At 39.6% G+C, this 25,712-nt stretch overlaps 1 long non-coding RNA gene across 2 annotated transcripts in view; it reads right to left on the reverse strand.

Annotated features, from left to right (window-relative positions):
• Positions 1 to 25,712, reverse strand: part of LOC115337408 — a 149,451-nt gene that overhangs the window by 27,290 nt on the left and 96,449 nt on the right. Inside the window, exons 2-3 of one of the 2 annotated variants that reach the window (XR_003922136.1) lie at positions 12,014 to 12,190; positions 10,474 to 11,007 (exon numbers count right to left, since the gene is read on the reverse strand). This is a non-coding gene — a long non-coding RNA (uncharacterized LOC115337408). Of the gene's footprint in view, positions 1 to 10,473; positions 11,008 to 12,013; positions 12,191 to 25,712 lie in introns of those variants that run through there. The other variant, XR_003922135.1, reaches the window with a different exon arrangement.

Genomic DNA, 25,712 nt, shown 5'->3' on the forward strand with positions numbered 1-25,712 from the left:
GAAAAATTAGAACACCCACTGAGTGTAAAAACTTTCCAGATTCTCAGTATTAGGTTAAAAATTAGCTTAACTTGGATGATACCTTAAATGGAAGTAGTTGACTGGCACAGAATCATTTGCTAACAGAAGAAAGCTCCGTTTTGGCTGACATGATATTACTGCGCTTTTCTTTGTGATTTTATTTAATTTTTTTTCCCTATTATATGTACCTGGTCAGTTTCTTTTCTGAGTTCTGGAATAAAAAGCCATGGGCGTTTCATTAAAACACTTCCTATAAATAAATGCAACATTTTGGCTTCCACATTTTTAGAGGTTTTGTCTTCTGTATATTAGAAATTCACACTCTGCACCTGAAGATATGCTATGACAGTATCAATCCAAAACACCAGTGAAGTCCATCGGAACTTTTTCCTTTGATATCTTTGCTGTTTCACAGCTGGCACAAAGGCATAAAATTCCGCCTTTTTTTCCAGTCACTGGGTGACAAATATAAGTGAGGCTTTAAATTCCTAACTGAAAAAATTTTATGCAGCAGAACTATTACATGATGGCAATGGTAGTCTGGATGCAGAAACAGAAGTTAATACCTTATTCAACTGCTTATCTCTCTTAATTTTAGATATTGGTGTGCCTGCCACTTCAAAACCTCCATGTCTGCAAGTGTACTTATCCTTAGAATACTGTCATAATGTAGGGGAGTGCTGTTGTCCCTCTTGAACAGCCTAACAAATGAAACATTGCTTTTTCAGATGCTGTCTAGATGAAAAAAAATGAGCAGCATCTCTTTTGTAGAACAATTTAATAGTCATTACAGGGGAACTATCTATTTGGGATTAAACTTTGCTTTGGGGTAATTGTTTCATTCAAAACCCACAATAATTATTTCAGAATATGATAATTTTATTCAAAAATATTATCCATAAAGATGTTTATTGCCAAGAATTCAAAATATTCTGCATTAGAGATAGCACACAGATTCAACTATGTAGGCAAAATCTAGGAACTTGCTTATAGTCACATAAAATATCTTCTCAGCAAGGAATAGATTAATTTAAAAAAAATAATTTATCTCTCTTTCAAGTCTTTCCCTTTGAATTAGGCAAAGGGAATGACTAAGATTATTTTACAAAGAGTCAAGAGGCTAGTCATATTTTTTGACAAAGTTTTCAAATATGTGTTTCATTTTGTACTGTACATACTTTCTCCATTCAGAAAAAGAGGTGCATGTCTGCAGGTCAGCAGCTCTGTTCAGGACAACATTTCTGGGTCTGCAATAAGCAGATGTGCATATGCAGTTTTCAGCTATGGTTGCTATTTACGTTAACATATTACATTTTGAAAGTTTCTTACTCTTCTAAGTATTTTGTCAATTTCATTGGGTAGCTCTCCCAGCATACACCTTGTTGAGAGAAGGAATAATAAAGTTAAGATACTTGACCTTTATCAGCTTTGGCCTTGTCCTGGATTCACGGATTGACACGGTACCACTTTCACAATTTATGTAATTTGCTGACTTGCAGGTAAAAAATTCAATGAGTATTCTATAGTCAAGAAGCAAAAATAAACACAGTTCTGACTCAGTACACTGAAACTATTGAGTTTTTTTATTGACCCCATCTGATGACAGTTTTGACTCATTATTTCTGAAGGTCATGTGATAATTGCATATTTTAGACTGACTTCATTAAAATCATTACCTGTCTACTGAATTTACCATGGTTAAAATTTCACTTCCGTCTTTTATCTTCAGTTTGTCTACTCATCGTTCCCAACTCCCAAAGAAATGTTTTTAAGAAATAAAGGTGGAATGTCCTCTCCACAAATAACTCAGCAAAAACATGTTAGAAATAAATTGTTAACAGTATTTGCATTAGTGGGGTTGATGAACTAATGAAATATTTTACTCCTTCAAGTACAACAAAATGTCATCCCTGTCCTAGAGTATAAAACAAAAGTCATGAGTTAGATCCTGACCTGGAGGGGAAATTAATGAGACAATATTGATGTTATCATAACTACAGCCTTAGAACTATATAGACTTTCTTGAGAGTTAAAAATGCAAAACCAGCCAAGTTCTCCACTGACTCACACAAAAATATATTTTAGCATGGTTTGCCAACATACCAATGAAATGATGAAATGTAAACAAGAAGTGTTTCTTTTGGAGACAAAGTTTAAAATATATTCATTTTCTTCTCATGATTCTACATTCATTTCCCCTTCAGCCAACATTTAACATCCAGAGCCAGTGCACATGCAGACAAAACATGAGCAATTGTGGTTATAACTGTTGTGTTAACAACTCTTGCAAATTCATCAAAACTGTGAGCAGAAAAAAGCTATTAATTAATGGACAGTATTACCATACCTAAAAAGTTCTGAGAATTTTCCATGAGCTGTCAAAAGAGAAGGGAAATGCTAAAGAAGTGTACTCACATTTCTGACAAAAACATTTGTAAAAAATTCTTCTTTATTTTTGCATCAATAAAATTAAACGACAGATTTTCTTGCTACTTCTAATCCTTCCACAGTTGAGAATAACTGTTTCTGGTAAGTAAATGGAAATTACTTTCATGCTGAATAAAATTAACATTACATGAAACAAGGTTTTAAAAAAATTTAGGTTTTCTTTGGAAAATTAATATGAAGATTAGATTAAATTTAGCAAGAAACAACAAGTTTCCTTCTGGGTAGTTTCTTAACTACAAGCTCTAGAAGAAGCCTGAAAAGAGAGTGTATGAGAACTGGAATGATTTATGACAAGTGTGAACTGTAGTCACACAGAATATAAACAAAACATTTTTTATTAGGCTGGTAGACTTTCGCACTTTCCTTTAAAATTGCATAGTAATAGCTCTTCAGACCTAGTTCATCTTCTATTATACTTCTACAGGAGTCCTTTAGTGAGATTTTAGCTTAAGCCAAAAAAAGGAAGAAATTTAGTCCAGCTATGACTTCTAACAAGATCACAGATATTCCATCACTTAGCTACCAAGTTACAGAGATTATTTTGTATGTTCCACAGGGCATTGTGAGGCAATATCAAATATCAAATAAAGGAACAAAGACAGCAGACATGACTTGGTTTTTCCAAAGCCATTATCTCAAGAATTAAGCCTATTAGGTACTAAATTTGCAGATCTGGTGTCTGAAGCTTTCTGTGCTGGAGTAAAACTGTAGTAATACATTTCTTTTCAATGAAATTATAGCAGTTCAAGGCTAACATGGGAGGAAGGAATTAGATCCGCTGTATGAAACTGACATATCACATTTGCATTTGCATATAATATAAGTTTATAAACTTCAGCCTTGGATATCAGGCACACATTTGCATATGTTTGTATTGTTATTCCTGTGCAAAGTACACAAATATAACATTATAAATATATAGGATTGATCTATAAAATATAAGAAGTTATAAAATATCTATAGATTTAGATGCATGTGTGTATGATTTATTTATAGCTGATATTTAAATGTATACCTGTATGCACGTTTTTGTTTGCTTATATGTGATACATCTATTACATACGGTTGATAAGCAGTATTTAAATGGCAGATGTTTATGTTTATGGCAGATACATAGAAATTATATACAGACATTTGTGTACATATCTACATGATGGTATAGCTGTCTTCCCTTGCCTGCTGAGGCAGTTTGCCAACTGCTGGAGAGAGCCACACAGGTCTTAATAGCTGAGGCACAGCTTCATGATCTATATTATTTTAAATAGTACCTATACCTTATTCTACCTTGTATTGAATGGAGGACTGCTGTTGGATTTCAAACAGCTATCTCTATGTTTTGTCTTCAGCTTGTAGGCTTTGATTGATAAACTTAAGCAGATGAAATAAACAGCAAATAAGATCAAATATGTGATCCCGCTGCACTCACAGTCACTCAGCTGTGCATTTCTAATGGCTTTGCATGTTGGTAAACTGTCATTTAGTTGCAGTAGTTCACAGGTGACTCAGTCAAAGATGCCTACACCCTGAAGGCTGTCAGTTTCTACATCAGCGGTCTCTAAATCATACATTTCAGTCTATAAAATAATTCCTAGAGAGCAACAGAGGATCAAGCTTGGCTTTCACAAATAATGGTAGAAAAACCTGCCCAGGCCCCACACTCTACAACTGAGATACTGAAAAAATGCAAAGGCTATTCCTATTACTAAGATAATAATCTAAAATGAAAATTCAGCTCGCTGCAGAACTACGAAGGATATAATATTGCAATCTCATTCAGATGTTTTCTGTTAAAGAGAGTGCAGTTAACAGGCATTTGTGTTAATACTACTTTACACTTTATGGAGGGCAGAGGTCCTTCATCTGGGACTAAATGACATTTCCACACATTTTAAAGTCCCTTTACAGGCCTTACAGGTGTGAGGAGTGGTTTAAGGAAGCCTTAATATAAATGAGCAGTTGTCTCAGTACATTTCCAGAAGAGCTTGACTGGCTCATAGCTGTATTGATTTATAAAAAGAAAATCAGTCTGCAAGTGCATTGTATTAGCTATACAAAGGTAGCTACAGAGAAGAGTACAAACTTTAATTCCTCCAATTCTGCATTTACAAAATAATGCTTTTCCTTGCACAAAGTGCATTTTTGAATTACACAAATATTGATGCAGTTCAGAGCACCGAAAACTTGCAGAAAACTTGTGACGGAGTAAGAGCATTTTCCTGAGAGTTGTATTTTCTGCTCTAGATTATTTCAGTATTTTCTCAGGAATTGTACACGCTAATATTTAGCTGAACACACTAGACATCCATGGACTGGTGACTTATTAATTGCCCTTGAAAGCTAAATTACTCAGGAGGAGGAGAAGTGGTGCTGGGATTATTTTATTTAGACATCAGGAACTATTTAGAGAAATCACAGAGGTGATTTAGCAAAGAAAAGAAAAAAAAAAAGAATTGCCACTGTTTCTTTGCAAAACCAAGGGTCTCTGACCCATTAAGCATTTTTGGATTAGTATTCCTCTACCCAGTGCATCCTCAAGTAGGCCACTGGAAAATTCTGGCTTTCATAGTTCTCAGCGTATTCTTAAAGTGAACAGGTTTGCGGCCAAAAAAACCCTGAAGAAATTATTACTTCGGTAGCAGTATAGTATTAATAGGCCTCTTCAGCTGCAGCAGACCAATAGTCCTTGGCCATAACATTGCTTCTCATCAGGTTCCTGCAGCTGTGGCATCCAGGGACAGGCAAGCTGGTTCATGTTGAGCTAGGAGGGGATGCACTCCCACTGGTACACACCATTTCTCAGAGAGGATGCTTTACACCTCTGCACTGAGATCTGCATCAGCTTCCAGAAGAAAAGAGATTTTTTTTTCATGCTGTGGAAAGTCCCCATTTTGTATCATCCCCCTTCAGCCATACACAGGTCTAAACAGAAGTGTGATTCAGGATGTGAGCTTGCCCAGTAATGCTATTCCCTGAATTCTTTTCTGTGCCTTGTGAAAACCTGCACAGATATTCATGTGTGTCTCCTAGGGGTTTATACAGATTTCAGAGAAGTGTGTAGCTTAATGAATCACATACAACTCCTCATACAGCCCATCTCCAAATGAATTGAAGGGTTTAATTTAACCAACAAGAAGGCATTGGCTCAGCACTAAAGGAGCTAAGATAAGATTATCTCACGGTAATGAGGCACCTGGAGAGTTCCCCAGCTGCTGGGGGTAGCTGCATGCCCCACAGCGTGCTGACTGATGGAGCTGTATGGAGGCTCCCCCTTTCACCACTTTTTGCCCTGTTTTGGTAGGAATGAGTGGTGCGTTTAGGCTGCTGGGCAGACCAGTACCCACGTTTGACCTGGACCCCCAGCCTGGTGTAGGGAGCACCTCTGACACCATCCCCTTGTAGTGAGATGTCAGGTTTCCTATTTTTGAATTGCCCTCCCTTTGGATCAGCTGAGGGCCATTCCCTGATGCAGACATGGGGCAGGAGCGTTTCTCTGAAGCAGTCCTTGCACCTGATGTCCTTTTACAGGATGAAAATGTTTTGGCTTCCAACTTCAGCTACAAGCCCAATGTGGTGTCAGAGCCCACCACAGGGCTTTGGAGGGAGGAAGCAGGTCTTACCTGCTGATTGCCTTATGCCTTGGTAGTTCACAGCGATGCATAGGGTAGCTGAAGTCTGACAGAGGGTTTTTAATCAAATTGAAAGTAAGATATATGACAGTGGAAGTGACTCCCAAATCACCCTGTAGTTAACACCCAGCCTGAAACAAATGATCTAAACCAAAAGAGTTGTACTTGGTCTTCCTGGGCAATATCAAGGAATTAACTTTGCAACCCTTCACATTGCAGGGATGAACTACTCCTGCAAACATATATCTCAGTCTTTTTTTTTTTTTTTTTTTTTTATGAAAGAAAAGAAAGGGAGGCAAATGTAAAGCTGGAGAAAGGGAAGCCTCAGAAAAATCATCTTTTTGCTTTTTATGTTTCTCTGAAATGAACAAAAGCTGTCATTTCCTGCTTTCTGCTCTTCTACTTATAACCTACATATGTTATGTCAACTTCCCTTTCTACTGCCTCACTGCATAAGGTGTCAATTTCCAAACCAGCAGCAGCCACATGTTCCATCTAGCTTGTACAGATAAGTCCCTTTGCTTTGTACTTAAAGAAGTTAAAAATATTCTCTTTCATATTCTTACAACGTAAATGTACTTAAGGCTGAGATCAATGCAAACAGAAAATGGTTTCACAATCAAAGAAACTTTATATCAGATTATTTTCTCAAGTGAGTTTTCAGTAGGTGTTCTGCCTCATCATGGGAAGAATGAGCTTTAGTTCTCTTCTTGCAGATCATTAAAGAAAACAGTCAAAAGCAGACAATTCTAGTCTATATACGCACATACCAAGTGAGGTATCACCTTAAATATAGAGTAGAACAAAAATAAGAGTCCTTCTTGAAGACAGATCAGTTGCGTCCTACATATGATGGAGTTTGAAATGTAAAGAAATACATTTTGGGTACATAAACCACTTTGTTTCTACTCAGATCTGTAAAGCTTCTCTAAAGAATATGCACTTTGAAACCCTAAAATGTAATTCCATTCCCTTCTCCAGCTTATTTTCTATTTTTTGTGAGATCCATTGTGCACCAGGCACATTGCTTTGCCTAAATTTTAGTGCATAGGCTCAAAAGTGATCCATTCCTCCAAACCAAATGCCAAATTCTTGAGGCAGTGTGTGGAACAGGGTTAACTTCAATTCAGTGTCAGCTCCTAGTTAGACTACTAAAACAAGAGGAAATACTGATGACCTGGCATCTGGTCTCCCACATTTTTAACAATGGGAAACAGTAGAAGCAATAACAAAAACTGGTGATTTAAACCCTTTTTTTTTGGAAACCATCCTCCCAGCTCCTCATCCTAAGGGAGGCCCCTAGCAGAGGGCTGGAAAAGCAAGATCCTCGGGGCTGGTAAGAAAGAGGACAAAAGGATAGGTGACTGTCAGGTGAGATATAGCCGGTCTCTGGACCCAGGCCACTGAGTAGAGTTGTGTAGGACATAGATCAGGATATCAGGAAAACAAGGAGCAGGATCCCGGGGCATTCCTATTCTGAAGAAGTGCCCCCCAAAACAGGTCCATAAAGCCATTAAGCTGTCTATTCCCTGCTCACTTGTTCATTTCTAGAAATTTAATGGCCTGGTTTGGAGGAAAGGTGTTTCACCCAGCATACCTGGTGATCAGGAATCTCCCTTCGGATGCAAGTTGAGATCCTCCCCAAACCAGACCTGCACTCTCTGGGTAAAGGATCCAACAGCTGCTCCAGTGGAGTACTAACTAGTTGGTTTAAACAGTTATCTCCTTAATCCTATATTATAACTAATATCAAGAGGTATGTGCCTGTTTTTCCATGACAAACCCTTCTGAGCATGTTGCTGTATACTAAGCCTAGGCAGTCTTGGAAAAGTAGGCAGACTGCATTGCTGACAGGGAAAGAGGCAGGTCCTAGGCACCTACAGATGCAGTGTAGGCTGAATTTCGGAGGACTCTATGTCTATTACCAGATATATTTTCTCCAGGTTAGATGTTACTCTCCATCTCTTCGTCACCAAAATAAAAGATACAGAATCTTCTGTGTTTTAGGAATATCATTTGGCTTCACATTAACTCACTGTAGCTGCCTCATCTTGCCAGCTTTCCTCAGCTTTTAACCACTTTTCACAAGCATCAGCAGGAGACATAACTGACCCTTTAGATAATCTATTTCTGAAAATAATTATTACTGACTTAAAATAATACTGCCCCCCCTGCTTTTTTTTTTTTTTTTTTTTTTAATTGTTACTACTGCATCTTACAGACAGCATAGCTAAATTTATGGCTTCACTGAAGTTACTGGCTGAACTTCCAATATAATTTTTTTCCTTTAGGTTATACTACAGAGCTTGGTTAGAGGGATTGACCACAAGTGGAGATTTGAAGAAAAACATTGAGATGAGGAAGGGTCAGGTGGCAAGAAAGGTTTGATCCTCCTTCTCCGGCATTCTCCTTTTCGTCTAAACCCTTGTTCAAATACGTGGTACACAACTGCTTTGGGTTTGAAATGACTCTAAGAGGTGCTTAGCAGCATGCATTCCTCTGTGAGCTCTTCCAACACCAACATGCTCCTTCATTTTTTGGTTTTCTCCCCAGTTATGCTTGCTGCTTTGCCGTATTTTGGATGCATGCATGGAAGAACATGGTAAAATTTTGGCATCCACTTTCAGGCACAGTCTGTTTCAACTTGTGCCTCAAATAATTTCAGGTGCCAGCACCAAAACCAGTGAGGCAAATGTAGACTTTATTTCACCATACATCTTGTGTACCTGTATGTAATGTTTCCAAAAGAAAAACAGAGAGAGAGAAATTCTAAATTATAATTAAAAAAAAGTATAAATATAAGTCAGAGGCAACAGGAAATGCAGAAATTAGGTTCTGGGTCACCCCTGTGCTCTGAAGTTGGGAACATATCATAAAGCTTGGAGTTGAGAAACACAGCCCAACACAGTTAATTAAAATGAGAAAGAAAAGGCTGCAATCAAACACATCTTACTCATAGTTTAAAGGATGATAGAACATATTTACTTGGAATGATATTTACTGCTGTTTCCATAAATGGGGGGAGGGAGGAGCAGCACTGGACCTTCAACGATTGCAAAAGCCCACACAATATAAAGCCCTATTTTAGTTAACATGTTGTCAGTCTTTAACGACTAGTGGTGTAACAGCTGGTTTTGATGTAATTTCTTTTGAGACCACTAGATTACAAGCCATTTATTGCATTCTTCTCCCTAGACTGCTCCCTGGATACAGGCAGGGAGTCAAGAGGTCAGAGGTCTAAAGCCAGGAGCTAAAGGATTTGTCATCATTTAACAGGTCACTTGTTGCTATGTACTATGCGAACTGGACAGTCCAGCCTAGCAGGATGGTATGATATATTTTATTTTTCACATCTCCGCAAGAGGAATTGAGTCTGACCCCACTGCAGAAGCAACTTTCTTACCTGGGGTCGTCAATTTGTGCCTGGGGGTTTGTGGGAGGAAGGCATGCACAATCACACGCAGCAGCAAAATATCCTCAATTAGTGCTATGATTATGGTTGTCCAGACCTGCACTCAATATTTGGACATAAACCCCTAAAACATGGAGAGTGATGGATATGACATAAGCAGTTAGGGCAGTTCCCTGCTGTGAACTGCTGTGGGTCGTTATAGCTGCACCTCAAATTCCACTCTCAGTTTCCTGACTGTGTAAACAAAGAGCAGAATTAATCATCTTAATTCCTGCACAATTTCTGTCCTTTTCCACTGCACCTTGTTACATAGGGAGTGGTTGCATTATGGTCTTTTTCTCTGAATATGAAAAAAACATGGCTTAAATTGTCTGCAATTACGAGCCAAGGAGATATTGTCTGTAAGGGGCACATGAACATGGGAAGACTGATTTACAAAGGGTCTGAGAAAACACAGCTGACTTAAAAAATATGGGAAGTGGATGACTTGTCCCCAAAGGAAAAATGGAAAAACTTCTCCTACCATTGCAGCCAAGAATTTGAAGCTGCAGCAGTGTGGTTAGTTGTGAAGCTCATTCAAGCAAAGAAACTCTTTTCTTTGAGGAGAATTATATTCAGCAAATAAAGAAGCAGAAATGTTCATAGTTTTTTGTTCTTTGTACAAACCACATCTTTTAGATATCAGAAGAGCTATTTGAGATCATCTCTAGTCCTAATAATTGTGACTCTTTATGTGTACAAGCCAAAAGAGGTTCATGTTTCGCATTTATAATATGTCCAAAGAACCTATTCAGGCAAAACCAGGAAACTGGCATTCAGATACTGTCTAAAGTCAGATAGCAAATCAACCAAAGTTTGCTGTTCCCTTTGTTCCTTCATATGTCGGTATTGTGGACCTTGCAAGGCAGCAAAGCGTAAAGAAGGTCAGGCACTGTCTGCAAGCTCATTTTCATGTGAGGACTTTAATAAAGCAAGAAATTATTGAAAATTTCAGGAAGTGCAATTCGAGAGTTCATGCTGCATTGAGACCATTATGTAATTGCTTTTTTGAAGCCAAAATCTCTCAGTATCAGGTCTCAGACTTTCTGATTTAGGTAAGCTGGCTGCCCAAATTCAGGTAGGCAATTCCGAGCTCTGGTCTGGAGCTCCTTGCCAAGGTCCTGCCCCATGTGCCAGAAGTTGCAGGGATGAGGGGGAAATGCTGCTTGCTGTGATTTCCTACTGCTCCAGAAGAGAAGGAAGAGCTAATGGGGGTAAAAACTGGACCAGCTGAGTGATGTTCAGTCACTGGATCCCAGAGCAGCATGCACCTGATGTTTCTGCTTGGTTTTAAGGATGAAAAGTGTAGGTAAGTCCTTTACGCTCCTTGGGAGCGGACATCCATGGTACTTCGTATCCGTACAGCCCAGCTCTGACAGGGGCTCCCAGGTAAGATTGGATCACAAGCACGGATGCATTGGGGTTCCTCTGGGATCTCAGTCTTCAAAGCACTGACCTCAGCTGCATGGGTTGAAAGACAAATTGTGGCAGCTACTTGTGACTGGTCCCCCCTGCTCCCAGCCCCGGTAACGTGGTTAGCATAACTAACGTCATTTGATGAGGCAAGCAGCCCTTTTCAGTGACCAAGCGCGTCACGTATTCCCTCCCTTCCCCTCGTTATCGGGCCCCGAAGGTCCTGTGCACCAACCAGACAAACCAAACAGATTTCTTCTTCCCCTCCCTGCCAGCCTCAAGGTTCCCAGGCGCCGGGCCGATGGCTTCCCCTCCTCACTGGCCTTGAAGGTCCCAGGCACCCAGCCAGCCCGGCGGTGGGGACGGCCCCAAAACAGGGGAGGGAAGCCCAACAGCACAGGGCACCGTCCACAAAATCAGTTTCATTATAAACTCTGTATTATGCTACTTTTATGTTGTGCTACCTTGACTCTGCTTGTAGAAATCCTGTGCCATTCTAATAACAAATTCTGGGCTATGCTAATCATAATATTCTGTTAAGAAAATAAAGCTTTAGTTGTAACTATGATTTAGTGCCACCAGCATTCTGCCAAAGATCCCTAAAAGAACCCGACTGTCCCCTCCATGCTGGGTGGCACTCGCAACCTCAGGCATCTTCTCTGTGGGTTGTGCAGAGAGAGGACAAGTCTAGTGGGAATTCACAAACAAAGAGTGATGAGGGTATGTCCAAACATCTTGCCATTTTACCATGCTTGGAAATATCTGAAATCAGTAAAAAAAGGAAGAGGAAAAAAAAATCAAAACCGACAACCCCGAATATGGAATCCCTTGCATTTAAGCATTTAGAATTTGTACCATCTTTTTACTTGAACTGAAGGTAGCAACAACTAATTCTACCCTGATACACTAATGCTGCTGTTTGGAGTGCATTCAGAAGTACTCCTGGAGTTTAGAAATACCTTGTCCTATTATATATCATATGTGCTACGCAGCTTAGCAAGCAGGACTGGTGCAGAGAGCTGCATTAAACACTTTTATCTGGAGCGTTTGTTACCAGCAGGGCTGCAGGGAGTGCTGATGGGCTGAGAGTAATCATGTGAAGCAGCTTTTTCTTCCCCTTTACACATTCTCTCCTGCTGAATCCAGGTCAAGGAAGAGCAAGATGCCCGTCAATGTGCCAGTCATTGTCCTTCCCCGGTGATGATGCCATAAATTTTCAAACCACAACAACCTTTGGAAAAAAAAAGATAACGATAAGGTGCATCTTATTTTGTTGTAGCGGTGATTTTAAGTGCTTTCCATATGAAGATACCATTGTATTTCCATTAGAAAGCCAGCTTTTGAGAGGTTTGCAGAGCTCAGCTACAAAATATTTGCTTTGAAATGAAACTTAGTTTAAACCAACCTATCTTTTTATATATTACATAGTTCATTTATACAATACTGTACATGTTATAAATATGCTAAGGGGATGTTTGATTTATGGGATACTAAATTTTGATTTTGTTTCTCAAAAGGCTAGTTGTTACTACTTCAGGAATTTTGAGGGGTTTGTATGTCAACATTATTTTCTTTAAATATGAAATAATCTGATGGAAAAAGCTTCATTAATGTATATTTTTGTCTGTCATTTTAAAAATAGACCTATTCCCAATATTAATATCTACAAAGTCCTCTCTTCTGTCTTTGCCTCCAAAAGTTCCATCATTCATTTAACCATAAAGTCAGACCCTTTAATCAGAATTTTCTATTATAGTTAATGTTACACTATGTATGACCTAATCTTCTATGGGATTTAAAAGCAGAGTCACTAACATACAGAAAATCTTTTCTACTTTTATGCATAAAATTAAGTTAGTCTTAAAAAGGTTCTTTTGAGGTTCTTTTCTTTAAGGGCAACAGGAGCAGAAAGGGGACATACATTCAGTTATTTCCACTTTCTTTCTTTATTTTTTTTTCTTATTTTTTGCGCAGAACTACTTTCTGAGAAAGTCAAGTGCAGGTGAAGAGATGCTTTTTTTGCTGGATGAACTGAGCTTGTCCACTGTGCCTTTGTCTGCTCTGTGTCTTGGAAAAAAAATCACATCTTACTTTTATATAATGCTGTGGAAGTTGAATATACTACTTTACTGCTTCCTCCTTTGGTTTTGAAGGTATTTGCCACTGATGCTTTCAAATTCATCCTAGAAGGTTCCTGAACAGTAGTTTTTTAAACTCTGGCTCTCGCTGCTGAAAAGAGACACGACAAACTTTCCTTGAAGTTTGGGAGAATTCAGACAAAAATTCCTGAGAGCCCGAGTCTCCTTCCAGCACCTCTTTGTTAAAATAAATGAACAAGTTTTGGGGAAGGGGAAAGGGAAGGAAAGGGGGAAGAGGAAGGGGGAAGGGGGAACGGAAGTGAAGGGAATAGACATTTACATTTTATAGTTGTTTGGCTGTCAGAACGATGACTTCTGCACACTGAGATGAATATCTAAAAGCAACATACCATAAAATGAACATAATAGTTCCAAAATAATTAAATTCATAAGTCAATTGTCTATGAGTTAGCCCTTTCAGTTCAGATTTGAAATATACCTGAGAGAGTGTTTTTTTATATATACTAGGTCATACTTACCAATCAAGTTCTGTCCACAGATTTCAAAGGGATTGAAATAAACAGCAAGTTATAAGTTAAGAAAAGTCCCCACAACCTACACTAAAAAGTTGCTGTGGAGACAAGACAGGGAAACCCTCTAACAAACGTGGGTTTGTATTTGATCAGTGCTACAATCCCAGCTTTGGGAAGCTGTACTTAATACTACATCACAGTTTCCAAATACATCTAGTTTTGATATTTCGAAATATGCTATTTATTATGCTTGCTAAAAAAAAGGTGGTTTTTTTTTGTAAAGTGATTCCACCACTTCTGTTGGAAACTAATCAGAAAGGCACTGGTTATAGAAAAGTAGCTTGATTGAAAAGAAAAGTTTAAATGGGATACTTTGTACATTTACAGACTGATTTGAGTTTTATTACTTAAGTTAAAACATAACCATCGTGTTTTGAAATGAAATATTCAAACATACTTGCAAAACTGAGGAATTTCAACGTTAAAGCTAGAAAGTTATATGTTCTGTAGTGGCTAGGCACATCTGGGTGAGCCCTTATCTGATTCATAGAGATGGCCTATTTGTGCCTTGTACTAAATTGCCCTGCTCATGTGGCTTTAAACACCCTGATTTTTGTCTGTTTGTTTGTTTGCTAGCCTGTGATTTGGTGTTTGGGTTTTAAAGAAGTGCTGGTTGGTGTTCGAACCGGTGGTATTGACCTTCGTATGCTTTCCTCCCCCTGGACAATTAGTGACAGCAGCCGGGCTGAGAAACGTAAAGCAGCCTCACTGAAGGAAGCCGGTCCTCCCATTACCTCTGTCACTTAAAGTCCATACAGGCTGCGTATCCACCTACCAGCAGCTTTAATCAATGTCCATCACGTCCGGAGAAAATAGCTTTCAGGATGGAGCAAGGAACTCACCCGCTGCCAGCACCCTTTGTCTCTCCCATATGGGCAGGACATGATTCCCTGGGATTAGCCAACAATTACGTGCTCTGAACTGATCAATTCAGTCAATTTACTGTGCAAAGTAAATTGATCCTCCAGAACAAAGGGATCTGCCAGCGGGGAGGTACCTGAGAAAGCAGCATGCCTGTGTAAACAGTGCTGTCCTTGCCCCAGTGTGGAGTGGCCCAGCGCCATATGGTGCCACTATGAACTTATTAACTGACGGATTAACTCATCTCAGCATTTGGGATCCCCAGTTTCCAGCTGTGAGGATGATTGATAGGCTAACTACTGCTTCAGTCTTGGAAGTTATTTCCTCCATTTAACAGAGTCAAGAAGACAGAAAATTGCCCTCTTTGTAAATGCTAATCTCACCACTCCTTCGAACACCCAACATAGCAATTTATTCCAGGCAAAGTCTTAAAATTGGTATAGTACACATCAAATGCATACTAATTAGCAATTCCTTTTGAAGGCTTCATCACTTATAAAGGGTCTTCTTTTCCATATGTTCATCATGCCCCACTTCACTCTTTAAATACAAAACAGCACTTTCTACTAATTGTGAGAAGGTACATTGTACCCGGTATCTGTACTAAATACTACACCTTCTGAGGACTAATTTAGGGTCAGATAGAAAGCAGGCAGATAGGCATAAAGTCTTAGGGGCACTGTCCTCATTTTAGGCATATTCATTTTTATTCCCACTGGTGATGCTTCTTAAGGGAGCACCCCATGAAAAGGGCATTTCTTTAGAAACAGAAAACCTCATGTCCACATGGAATTGCACCAGCATTGGTAATGAGCCCATGGTTTTCCCACTGCTGCTGAATAGAGTCTCACTACCAGCAATTTATTTCTTGGTACCTTCTAGTGGGAAGACGCCAATAAATCTTAAAACAGGCGATATGCAGTGGATCAGAGGATTTGGTCTGTTCAGTTCAGTCTGTGTTGACTCAGACCATGATTATTTTCTTTTTACCCTGTATGATTCCCTACTGATTGTATAATGGGTCTTCAGTTCTTAAAAGCCTAGCACTATGTTAGTTGTGGTTACCATCACTTACACCAGAATTGCAGCATGAAGACATAAAAGAAACTGGGAAGAAAAAGTACCCAAAGTCAGAGGCATACAAAAATCATACATATTTTTCTTGTTGAAAACATTAAAATGTGCTCCTTGTTTTGCTTTCCCTATGCCAGGCAACTGCAACCATAAGCCTAATATGTAATTTGTCTTTATGCCTGTCACAGGATAAATATAAGTGGAGATGGATAAATAAATAGCCAAGTTCTAAAGGAGGTTTCACTACTGTGGTATTTATTTTCACAAGATCCTTGTAGGCAACTTCGAGTCGGTTTAGTTCATTATCTTTTGCAACACATACAGCATCTAAAGTCCCATTCAAAATGAATACATTGTTATGAAATGAGGGAAACTATGTCATGCAGATTAGAACAAATAAAAGCTCCAGATGCTTGCTGAAGTTCATGTTTTAATGGTTTCTCTATCATTGCTTAAAAGATGAATATGTCTTTTTCTGTGTTGAATTAAAAGAAGATGATCATTTCAGAGCATGTGTAAGGATGTTAATTTGTTTGAGGGAAAAAGAAACTCAGGTTCTCTTAGTCACTCCTGTGCAATGAAAGCAGAGCTTGTCTGAAGCCAGGAGAAAATATTCACTCAAAGCTTTAATATTTTTCCTAAGTTTTGTTGAAACTTCATTTCAATCAAGATTTTTCTGCCAGTTCTAAGTGAAAAAAATGAAACATCCTTATTTTTTAAAAGGAATATTAAAGGAAGCACTATCTCATTTCATTTCATATTGCAGCATTTTAAATAATTACATCAAACATTAAAACTGAGGTTAAAACATATGTTAGCACATATAAGTGCTGGCTGCCAGCAAGTTCCACGTTTGCGTGTGCTACCAACAGAAATCCACTGAACAGATATACTGACCAAATTTGTAGTTGCTCCAAGAGCCTTAACTCACTTGTACTTTAGAAATTCTGCCATGAAAGACCAAGGACCAGTGCAGGAGATCCAGGGGATGACTTGGGGTAGCTTTTACCCTGAGGTGCATCAGCAGCACCATCAGAGGAGGCTTGCACCGAACTCCAATGGCCACAGTGAGATTGTCGCTGGCAGCCAACTTATTCGAACCTGGGCATCTGTCCATTATACAAGAGAATCAGCATCCCCTTAATTAACACAGCCCTTACAAAATGTCATGTCAACAGTAAGATTTGTCTATGGGTAAGATGCAATATTTGTAGCAGATGTGTGTGACCTGTGGACAGGGTGAGACCATGGCCAGACATTGAGCTGCCCCATCCCAACGGCAGTCTCCATCCAGCCTTTGGTCTCAGTGCGTGAAGCAACAACTATACCCACCCTGTAACAGCTACACATGATGGACCTAGTCACGCAGATGTCTTCTGGGCAATGGAGGCTTCAACTGGACACCTACTTTAGAAGGAAGCTGGAAAATGATTTTTTTTATCTTGTTGAAACCTCTTTTGCTGGCATTTTCAGAGTAAAGTGTTTTAATTTCAACCAATTTCTTTTAACTGTGCTTTCACACTTAGTCTTGAAAATAATTGTGAAAGGTAATGAAATTAATTCCCATTCCTCTGAACTGAAGTGTTTATTTCTTTTTTAACTAAACCAAATAATCTACTAAGCCTACATTCCACTTAACTTCCATTTTCAGCACTCAAGTCCTTATGAATGTGATGTGATGTCTGGAACAATTTTTCAAAGTCCTAAAATTTCAGACTGTTAAAAAAATGAAACAACAACAACTGAACCAAAAAAAAACCCCAAACCAAAAAAAAGAAAGACTGAAAACCCAAGGAAAAAAAGTAATTCACCTGGACTAGTGACGGAAGACAAGAAGTCCTTCACTTGAGAAACAGGTACCTAATAATAGCTTACAAATAGAGAGGAGAAATGCGAAGCTCCTTTTATGTGTGTGTGTATATATACATATGCACACATATGTACATACATATATGTATATGTGTACATGTTTATAAGTCTGTGTGTGTGTATATATGTATATATATATAAACAATGTTATGACTTAACACCTTGAATTTGGAAGGGGAGAGTATAACACAGCATTTTTTTGAGCACTGAAGACCGACGATGCTGCATTTTGTTTGACATTCAATCTTGTTTCAAAGGATTAAAGTATTTTTCACTTGCTAAAAAAAAATACATGTATCTCTTGGCTGGCACTTCATATGATATGTCATGTCTGTGCCTGTTGTGTTTTGGGATGGAACAATATTTTCAACTTCAAATATCATGATTTAAATTGGGAACTGACAGACCCCTACAGTCCTGCAAGTGACAATGTTATTGTGAAGAAATGTAATTAAATTGTCTCTGTCAGGGAGAGATTTGGCCAATCATTCCGTATTCATCTTATGTGCAAACAATTCTTTCATTAGCTATTAGCTTCATTGTCTTTAGGTACTTTATTTTCAGCTAGAGCATCATGCTGATCAAACTGCACTTCTTATTCCTTTTAATTAGGAATGCAGCATCCTTCTGTTCTCAACATAGACATCTCAAAAGCATTCCTAAAATATCAGATCCTCTGTCAACTGAGTTGGACAACATGATAATAATTATATTTTTCTTTCTAACATAAGATCAAAGCTCTAGAAGAGGTAACATACATCTTGAATATTCAGACTCAAGTGTGGAGGTCAACTGAACCCAGAGATGTTTTGTTGCTGATTTTATAGCATAAAAGCTGCTTTCAAAAGAAGTGTTCAGTTCCATGGCAGTACTTAACTGCTGCCCTAATTTCATGTATATTGAGTGCTTTGTTAAGGTGTGTGGGTTTTTTCCCCTCATGCACTGCCATTTGTTTTAATACAGAAAATGAGCACAGAGCCAAGGCTTAGATCTGCAGAGACATCAGGAAAACAGAAGAACTGTAAACCCAGCCCTCTTAAGCCCTGCTTTGAAAATTTACAGGGAGGAATTCATATTTGCTTTCTTACTCCTCCCTAAATTTTAATGGTCCTACATAAGTCTAGGAGAGGCTCTAACCTCAGGTTATTAGCCATCACTGTGTGATTTCCCCCTTTCCTTCTCCTCTCCCCCTCTCCATAAATGCATATTTTTTTTCCTATTGTAGTGTAAAAATCCCAGACCCACAGCAGCTACCCCCATGTGTGGGAAGGCTCTCAGAGTGGATGTAAGCTCCCAAATGCCGTGTGGGTCTGTCCCGGGAGGACGTGCAATGCCCTGATGATCACTGTGAGAAGAGCTTCTGCTCCCAACCAAATATTGCCAATGCGCTGATCATTTTTCCTCCTGAGCTGCAGGAGCTGTGATTGTTGAATTGCTGTCTCCTGGAAGGGCTGTAAACAAATGTAAAGCTGGATACTTTTTCTTACCAAAGAATTCCTCATCTCTTTCCAATACAGCAACTGCCAGAGGTGGCAAAAGAATCACCTGGACCGTCCCTCTGAAGATTTTATGAGTACGGGAGACAATCCTTGAGCAGCCTTTGGAAGTGAGAGCTAGTTTAAATCACCAAAGCAGCAAGCAGAAGAAAATGTAATTGTGACAGAAGAGCTGGCCATGTTTCCTATGGTAAAATTCCCAACTGATGGAATGTGAAACTTTTCACTTGAATTAGTGCAAGAGCATTTTGAGGGCAATGGTCCAAAAAAGAAAAGCGTCTTTAATTGGGGTAGCAGGAGGGAGAAGGGAGTGCTTCTCACCATGCTAATTGAAAAAGCAGACTCACTGATTTTATACACTGCGTTGGTCAAGAGCTTTCTTTTATGCTTTAGTTTATTTAAACATGGCACATCTGTGGCTCCAGTGCATTGCACACAGATGGCATCCCATTGTGTTAAAGTGTTTGACAACAGCATTGCTTACTTGTCAGTCTGGATAACCTCAGATAACGTGAAGAAACTGCTTACGTTATGCTTAATGACAGTTTCATTCATTACACTTCTTTATTCTTTCCCTTTATCTGCTTTTGTTATAGTCCTAAAACTCCTCTCACTTATGGGAATGCCCTGGGCATGGAAAAGCTGTCTCAGATAAACAGCACATCACCTTTCCTTCCCTGGTGTGCAGCTCCCTGTGAAAGCTCCTATGACACACCAGGGGTGGCTGCCTGGAAAATGGGAGAAAGAAGCAGGTGGGCAGGAGGGAATGACAGAAGCCTGTGTACATATTAAGTACATTAAAGTGGGTCTCTGGTGAATACGGCCACTACACAGGGGTGAAAGGGCAGAGAATTAATGACAATCACCTCAGCAGTGACAGAGAAGCAACAAGTCACCTTCCCATGCTGGCCTTGATCTTGCCTGCAAGGGTCATTGCATCACGCATGGTGCCACGCATGAAGCAGCCTGGCCCCAGCCCCTGCGGTAGCTGTGTGTGAGTGTAATTAGGTTAAACACTGGACATCATTATCGACAGGGCTTTGGGTAAGAGTCAAGTCACTGTATCTGTTTTCTTACTCACAAGAGGAAAGGGACAGGATCGGGTGGGAAAGGAGGCTGAGATCTGGAAATGGTGCCTTGAGTCCTACCAGCGGATGGAGGAGCTTGCACGTCTTCCAGCTGAACTTCAGTTAAATTATGGGGTGATACACACAGCCTAGACCATTTCATATGACCGGGTTGCAGGAGCAGGCTGCAAGTCACTCTTACCACCACTGGACAATTTTACACTTGGAGATTAACAACCCCTGGAAGTTTTGGCCATGCTTTTTCCACATGCTGGCTCATTAACTAGCTCAATGAGCAGGTCTGTAATGAGGCATTGCCAGGTCTGTCATGGCATCAGACAAATGGGAAAGGAAAAGCACCTCAAACAAAGGGCACATGACCTTTCTGTCTCAGGGTGTGCAGCTGTCTATGAAATCGCCATGATATACTGGGGGTTGATGTCCAAGAAATGGCAGAATGCCATTTTCCTGTCAGTTTCTTTCTTGCATTTTCCCCTTTTTCCCTTGAGCTTGATTCAGCTGCTGCCACCACCAAGGTTTAGTACAGTGCCACGGTTTTTCAGCTCATCTTCCTGGGCAGCAGCAGGCACAACAGCAACCTGAACATGCAAACTCCTGTCTCCTGCTACTCTCACTTTGACAGCCAAGTAGCAGAAAGCAGTTACCTGCACGTGGGAAATGAAAGGGTGTTGCCATATTTACCCATCCTCTCAGCTGGCAATACATGGAAACGTGACCTGACTTAAGTTTCTGTTCCAGCTTTGAGTTCCCATCATCAGAGCAGTGTTTCAAGACTGATGTACAAACAATTTAGGTTAGAAAAGCGTTCAGGATGGTCTGGTATGTAACTTCTGGATAAATTTGGCATAGAAAGAGATTGGCAACTTAATCTGTTTTTGTGCTTTCTTTCATTTTTACCTCAGCCTAAAACACCTTACAGACCATTTCACCTCGCAGAGTAGCTGGACGTTCCCAGCCTCCTGTGACCCATCCCCTCTCTCTTCACTATGCCAATAAATGCCCATTCTCTAATCAGGTATTTCACTCCCAGCCTATGCCACCAGAAGTAGTGGTATTGGTAGTAACTGGGGACCTTGAGGTAAAAGATTCATGCAAGAAAATTGTAATGAGATATATCAACAGAATTTTGAACATAAATTGCATTTTACATATAGGAACAGGAAAACACTTTCAAATGGCTCCTGAAATGAAGATGCCTTTGATAGAAAAAGTGTTTTGATGGAGGAAAGCATAATTATTTTGGATAGCCAAGACTTAGCAGTCCTGCCCAAAGTACCAGGGCAATGTGGTCTTCACCACCATTGAGTCCAAGTGTCTGACCAGCTCTGTAGGCTTGAAGACAAAGAACTGACTTTAAGGACAAAGTCAGTTTTCACAAGTCACAGTGGAAATGTGACCAATATTTCTGCTCCTCTCTAAGCTCTAAGTTTATGACAAGATAACTACTTTCCATCTGAAACTTCAGAAACAGGCTTATTCTGACTGCACCCAGAACGTGTCTGTCTGATGAAGAGGAGACTGCTGCCTCCCCAGTACAGGGATGTGTGGGGAGAGTGGGAGGGTGGGAGGACTGTTTTGTAGCTGGTCCGTGTGGACTTCCAAGCATGAATCCAGGCTGAGGAGAGTATTAATTCTAAAGAAAAGTAATAGAAAAGTAAATACAAAAATGAGCATAGACTTGCCTCTGAATCCTAATATCTTTATCCTTGGGGATTTTGATTCCATTACAAATATTAGCAAAGATCAAGGGCATTTTATTTTAAGGGCAAGTCTAATTGGAAAGAAGTTAATTCTACAGAAGTGGAAGTCAGCTAAAGAAATTAAAATTGACGTGAGGTCTGCAGCAGAGGTGCCAGATCCTTTAAGATTCTTCCCACATGTGAGTCAAACTTCAGTCTTCAAGGGACTTCTTGTATCTTCCAAACTCTAACCCACTCTTACCTCTTGTCCTTCTAAGTCCTCCCAGCCCTTCCCATGCACATTTTACCTTCGAAGTTCTTGCAGATCTTTCTCTCCCCTTCCCAGCATGCTCTTTTGGAGGCACAAAATGCTCTCTGCCACCTATCTAGACCACCAAGAAAAGCAGGGGACCATGTTCCCCATTGGTTATTTTAGCTGCCCCCACGCTGAAGTCCACTTTGTCTATTTTTGCTGCCTCTACCAGTAGGGAAACACACTGAGACAGAGGGCAAATACTGGTTTTTTAATAAGCAATGAGTGTGCATGACAAAACAACCTTCGCCTCAGAGTCACAGACTGGCAACCAAGGACATTTCTTTAAGAAAAGCCTCATAAAAAAAAAAAAATGAGGAGGCTTGACTAATTTTTTAGAATTATGATTTTTACTCCTGTTTCTCTTCATCAGTTGTTGAACTGATGCATCTCAAGTGGGCAAAGCAACAAAGAAAGATGACAATTTGGCCATGCAGATGAAGTAGACAATGAGCAAGAGAGAGATGCAAGTAGACGAGATTAGCTTCAAATTTCTTTCTTACCTGCTTCTCTAAAGAGACAAAGCTCACGTTCTCAGGGTGTGAGCATGCACTCCTACCTGCGTGTGTGCATGTGTGTGTCTTCCTTCCTAACATCCTTTGGGCCAATTTCAGTGAAACTGCAAAGAGTGCATGGTCTGAAGGCATTATATTCCTACAAGTCTTACGAGAAAACAAGGTATTGCCATCTGCTTGCCTTGCTGTGACTCTGCTCTCTATTGGGCTCTGCTGAATCCTGCTGGCCACTTTGTCTAACTGTGCACAGGCTGCTTTTACATTTGTGATAAACAGCTGGACAGATGAGCGTGGTCCTGCCAGGATCTCTGCTGAAGCACAGTCTGCACGCAGTATAGCTACCAGCTCTGCCTCTCAGTGCTGAGAGAAAACAGCTGCATGCACTGTAATTAAAATCAATAACATAAAGGCAATTCTATGTTGTTGCCCTCAATAAAAATCTCCATAATACTAAAACCATTTAGAGGTTATTTTGGGTACACAGAGATTTTACCGTTATGTTAACAGTTCCTGTAATTGTGCTAGCAGGAATACAAAACTACAAGATTATCACAGGATGATATCTGCTGTATAAAAATTGAAGGGAATTACGCCATAACTAATCAGTTGGAAAAGTAGCTGGTCACAGAAATACACAAAATCTAAAGGCACAGCGTAAGTAAAATCAAGGACCCACATCACATTTCAACACATATTGCCTGGGTAAATGCAGACTTCTTGGTTTATCAAAAAGATCAATGTGAAATAAAGACACTTTCAAGGAAAAACATGCAATAAGTTACAAAACCAAAAATAGCAAATTATAAATTTAACTTGATCATCACATTTGAAAGTAGGAGTAAAATGTTTCAAAATCATCTCTCTAATAAGAAATAACTAAGAGTACCAAAGAACTGCAGTGTTATTCAGAGGCCACAATTACAAAGTTTTTGTCAAATCTGGAGCATCATGATGGCTTATGAACACGCGAAAGTCCTTCATTTATAGAGTCCACTCCTAAGCCTCCAGATTGCAGAAAAAAAACCAAGACGACACCATTGGAGGATGGAAATAGTAATTTCTAAAAACAAAGCATTTGCATGTTAAACCAAAATGTTGATATTGGTAGTATATGAATTTCTGGGAGAGTTAATGGTATAGAAGTTCATGATCAAAGTACATTTTTCTAACTGATGAAGAAGTCATTAGTCCTGGTCTTTTGAAATGTTTATGGTATGTACTAAAAAACGGGGGACATAGCTCTGAAATTTCACTTCATAGGTGTAACATTTATTTTGACTCAACAAAACATTTCCAAGGTATAAACATGTACTTATAACTGTGCTTATGTCAGCCTGCACACAATAAGCAGATTTCTTAAGAACATGCTTAACTTTAATCATCAATATCAATGGCGGCAGTCTTTATATCCTTGTGATTTCTATTCGTTCAGGTATCTTATCATAAAATGGAACTGAAGAGATGCATTAAACACACAGAACCATTACCCATTAAATCCTACCACCAGCACAGCTTGTCACAGCGTGGCTGTTCTCCACCATCGGGATGCTCAGGGCCAGACCCTGCCCCCGGTCCCCTCCATCCACTGCAGCTGGATATTACTGACCTTGCTACATAACCCTGTGGGGAGTTAGAGAAAGAGCAAAGGACAGAAATAAAGCAGGAAGAGGAGGAGAGACCCCAGGCAGAAAGGGAAGGTAGAATTGTTGCTGCTTTGGATGAACAAACTTCTCTGGGAACCAAAATTTTGTTGTGATGACTCTACCTACTTCTGGGTTATACTTGATGGAACAAGGACTGATTTTCAGAAAAATAAACAGGATGGAAAGTACTCAGCTGTTGCTGGGAATAAAATATCTTAATTGCCTGCTGGCATTCGCTAAAGCTCTAGCAGGTCCACTTAATTCCTTGGGCACATCCCAGGGTTTGAGGTATTGTAGGCAGCTCAAAAACACACAACGCTGCAGTTATGGGCGTATGCGCTGGGGAGAGAAATATTAGGAGTGAATGTGTCCCCAGGGAAGGCCATCCTTCTAGATAGCAAGGGAGACCACAAAACAGCATGAGTTTGCTCTTACAGGTGTCTCTTAGAGGAAAAAAAATTACAGGCAGCATTTTCTATTTTAAAAATATCTGTTCTGCAGGTTTTAATTTCAAGTAACACATCTCCAGAGAGGATGAGGAGGGAATGGGCTACAAGTTCAAAGGGAGAATTAGCACTCAATCAAATAGTTAAAATTTTGGTCCCACCAAAATAAGTAGGCTACACCCCCACTCCCTGTGACCACCCAGACATAAGCCAGCCCTGTAGAAATCGTTCCCAAAGGAAACTCCAAAGAAAAGGTATCGGTCAGCAAGATTACCCCGGGGAGTTTTGCCAGGTCATGTGGAGTAACTTGCTCATATGCAAAATACCACAGGATATTTAAATGTCTGTGAGGGTGGAGGATCTTAATTTTACTTTTCAAATGAATGCACTTTCAGCCCTGTGGCAGCCTCTACCACCTATTCACAACCGACTCAGAGGGAGGTTGTGCCAACTCTTGTCACACCATTTTTTTTGGTGTTAAGAGGTTCTCTAAGACATTAATCTGCCTGATGCAACCAAGTTTATGGCATCTGACAGGACCACAGTCGGCAATGTTATGTCTGGATAAAGAATCATGCTGTTAAAAACATATTTTTTATTATAGTTTAGGAGTATGATTCAAACTTGGGAGAAAATTATTGATAAATAACTATTAATTAATCTGCTTATAGTTAAGGTTATATTTTTCCACTGCGTATCTCAGGAAACTGAAGCCAAAAATCAGAGTGCAATGGTAGTTTCAATACGACATTTATCCCAGTGATACAGGGCATGAAAGCAGAAGGAGCATAGGGAATTAAAAAAGCAGCAAAGTAAGGACTTAGGCTAGCAGGGTTAAAGTGGGATCAAGACTTTGACATGATAATGTGAAAGACAGCTAAGGTAAGAGATTAGTTATGGTCTTCAGAGCAAGGCATTCCTGTTTATGGTGTTCTGGCAACACATCTTCAAATAACATTTCTCATCAGAATTGTTTTCATATTGAAGGAGGTGCTAAAAAGGAGCCATCTGTATTTGTACACCTCTGTGCTCACATAAACACATCTCAAGTATGTTATTCTACACAATCTGAGTTACTCTACAGAGAATGAACCTTTA

This window comes from Aquila chrysaetos, chromosome Z (assembly GCF_900496995.4).
Source record: "Aquila chrysaetos chrysaetos chromosome Z, bAquChr1.4, whole genome shotgun sequence".
NCBI classification, from domain to species: Eukaryota; Metazoa; Chordata; class Aves; order Accipitriformes; family Accipitridae; genus Aquila; species Aquila chrysaetos.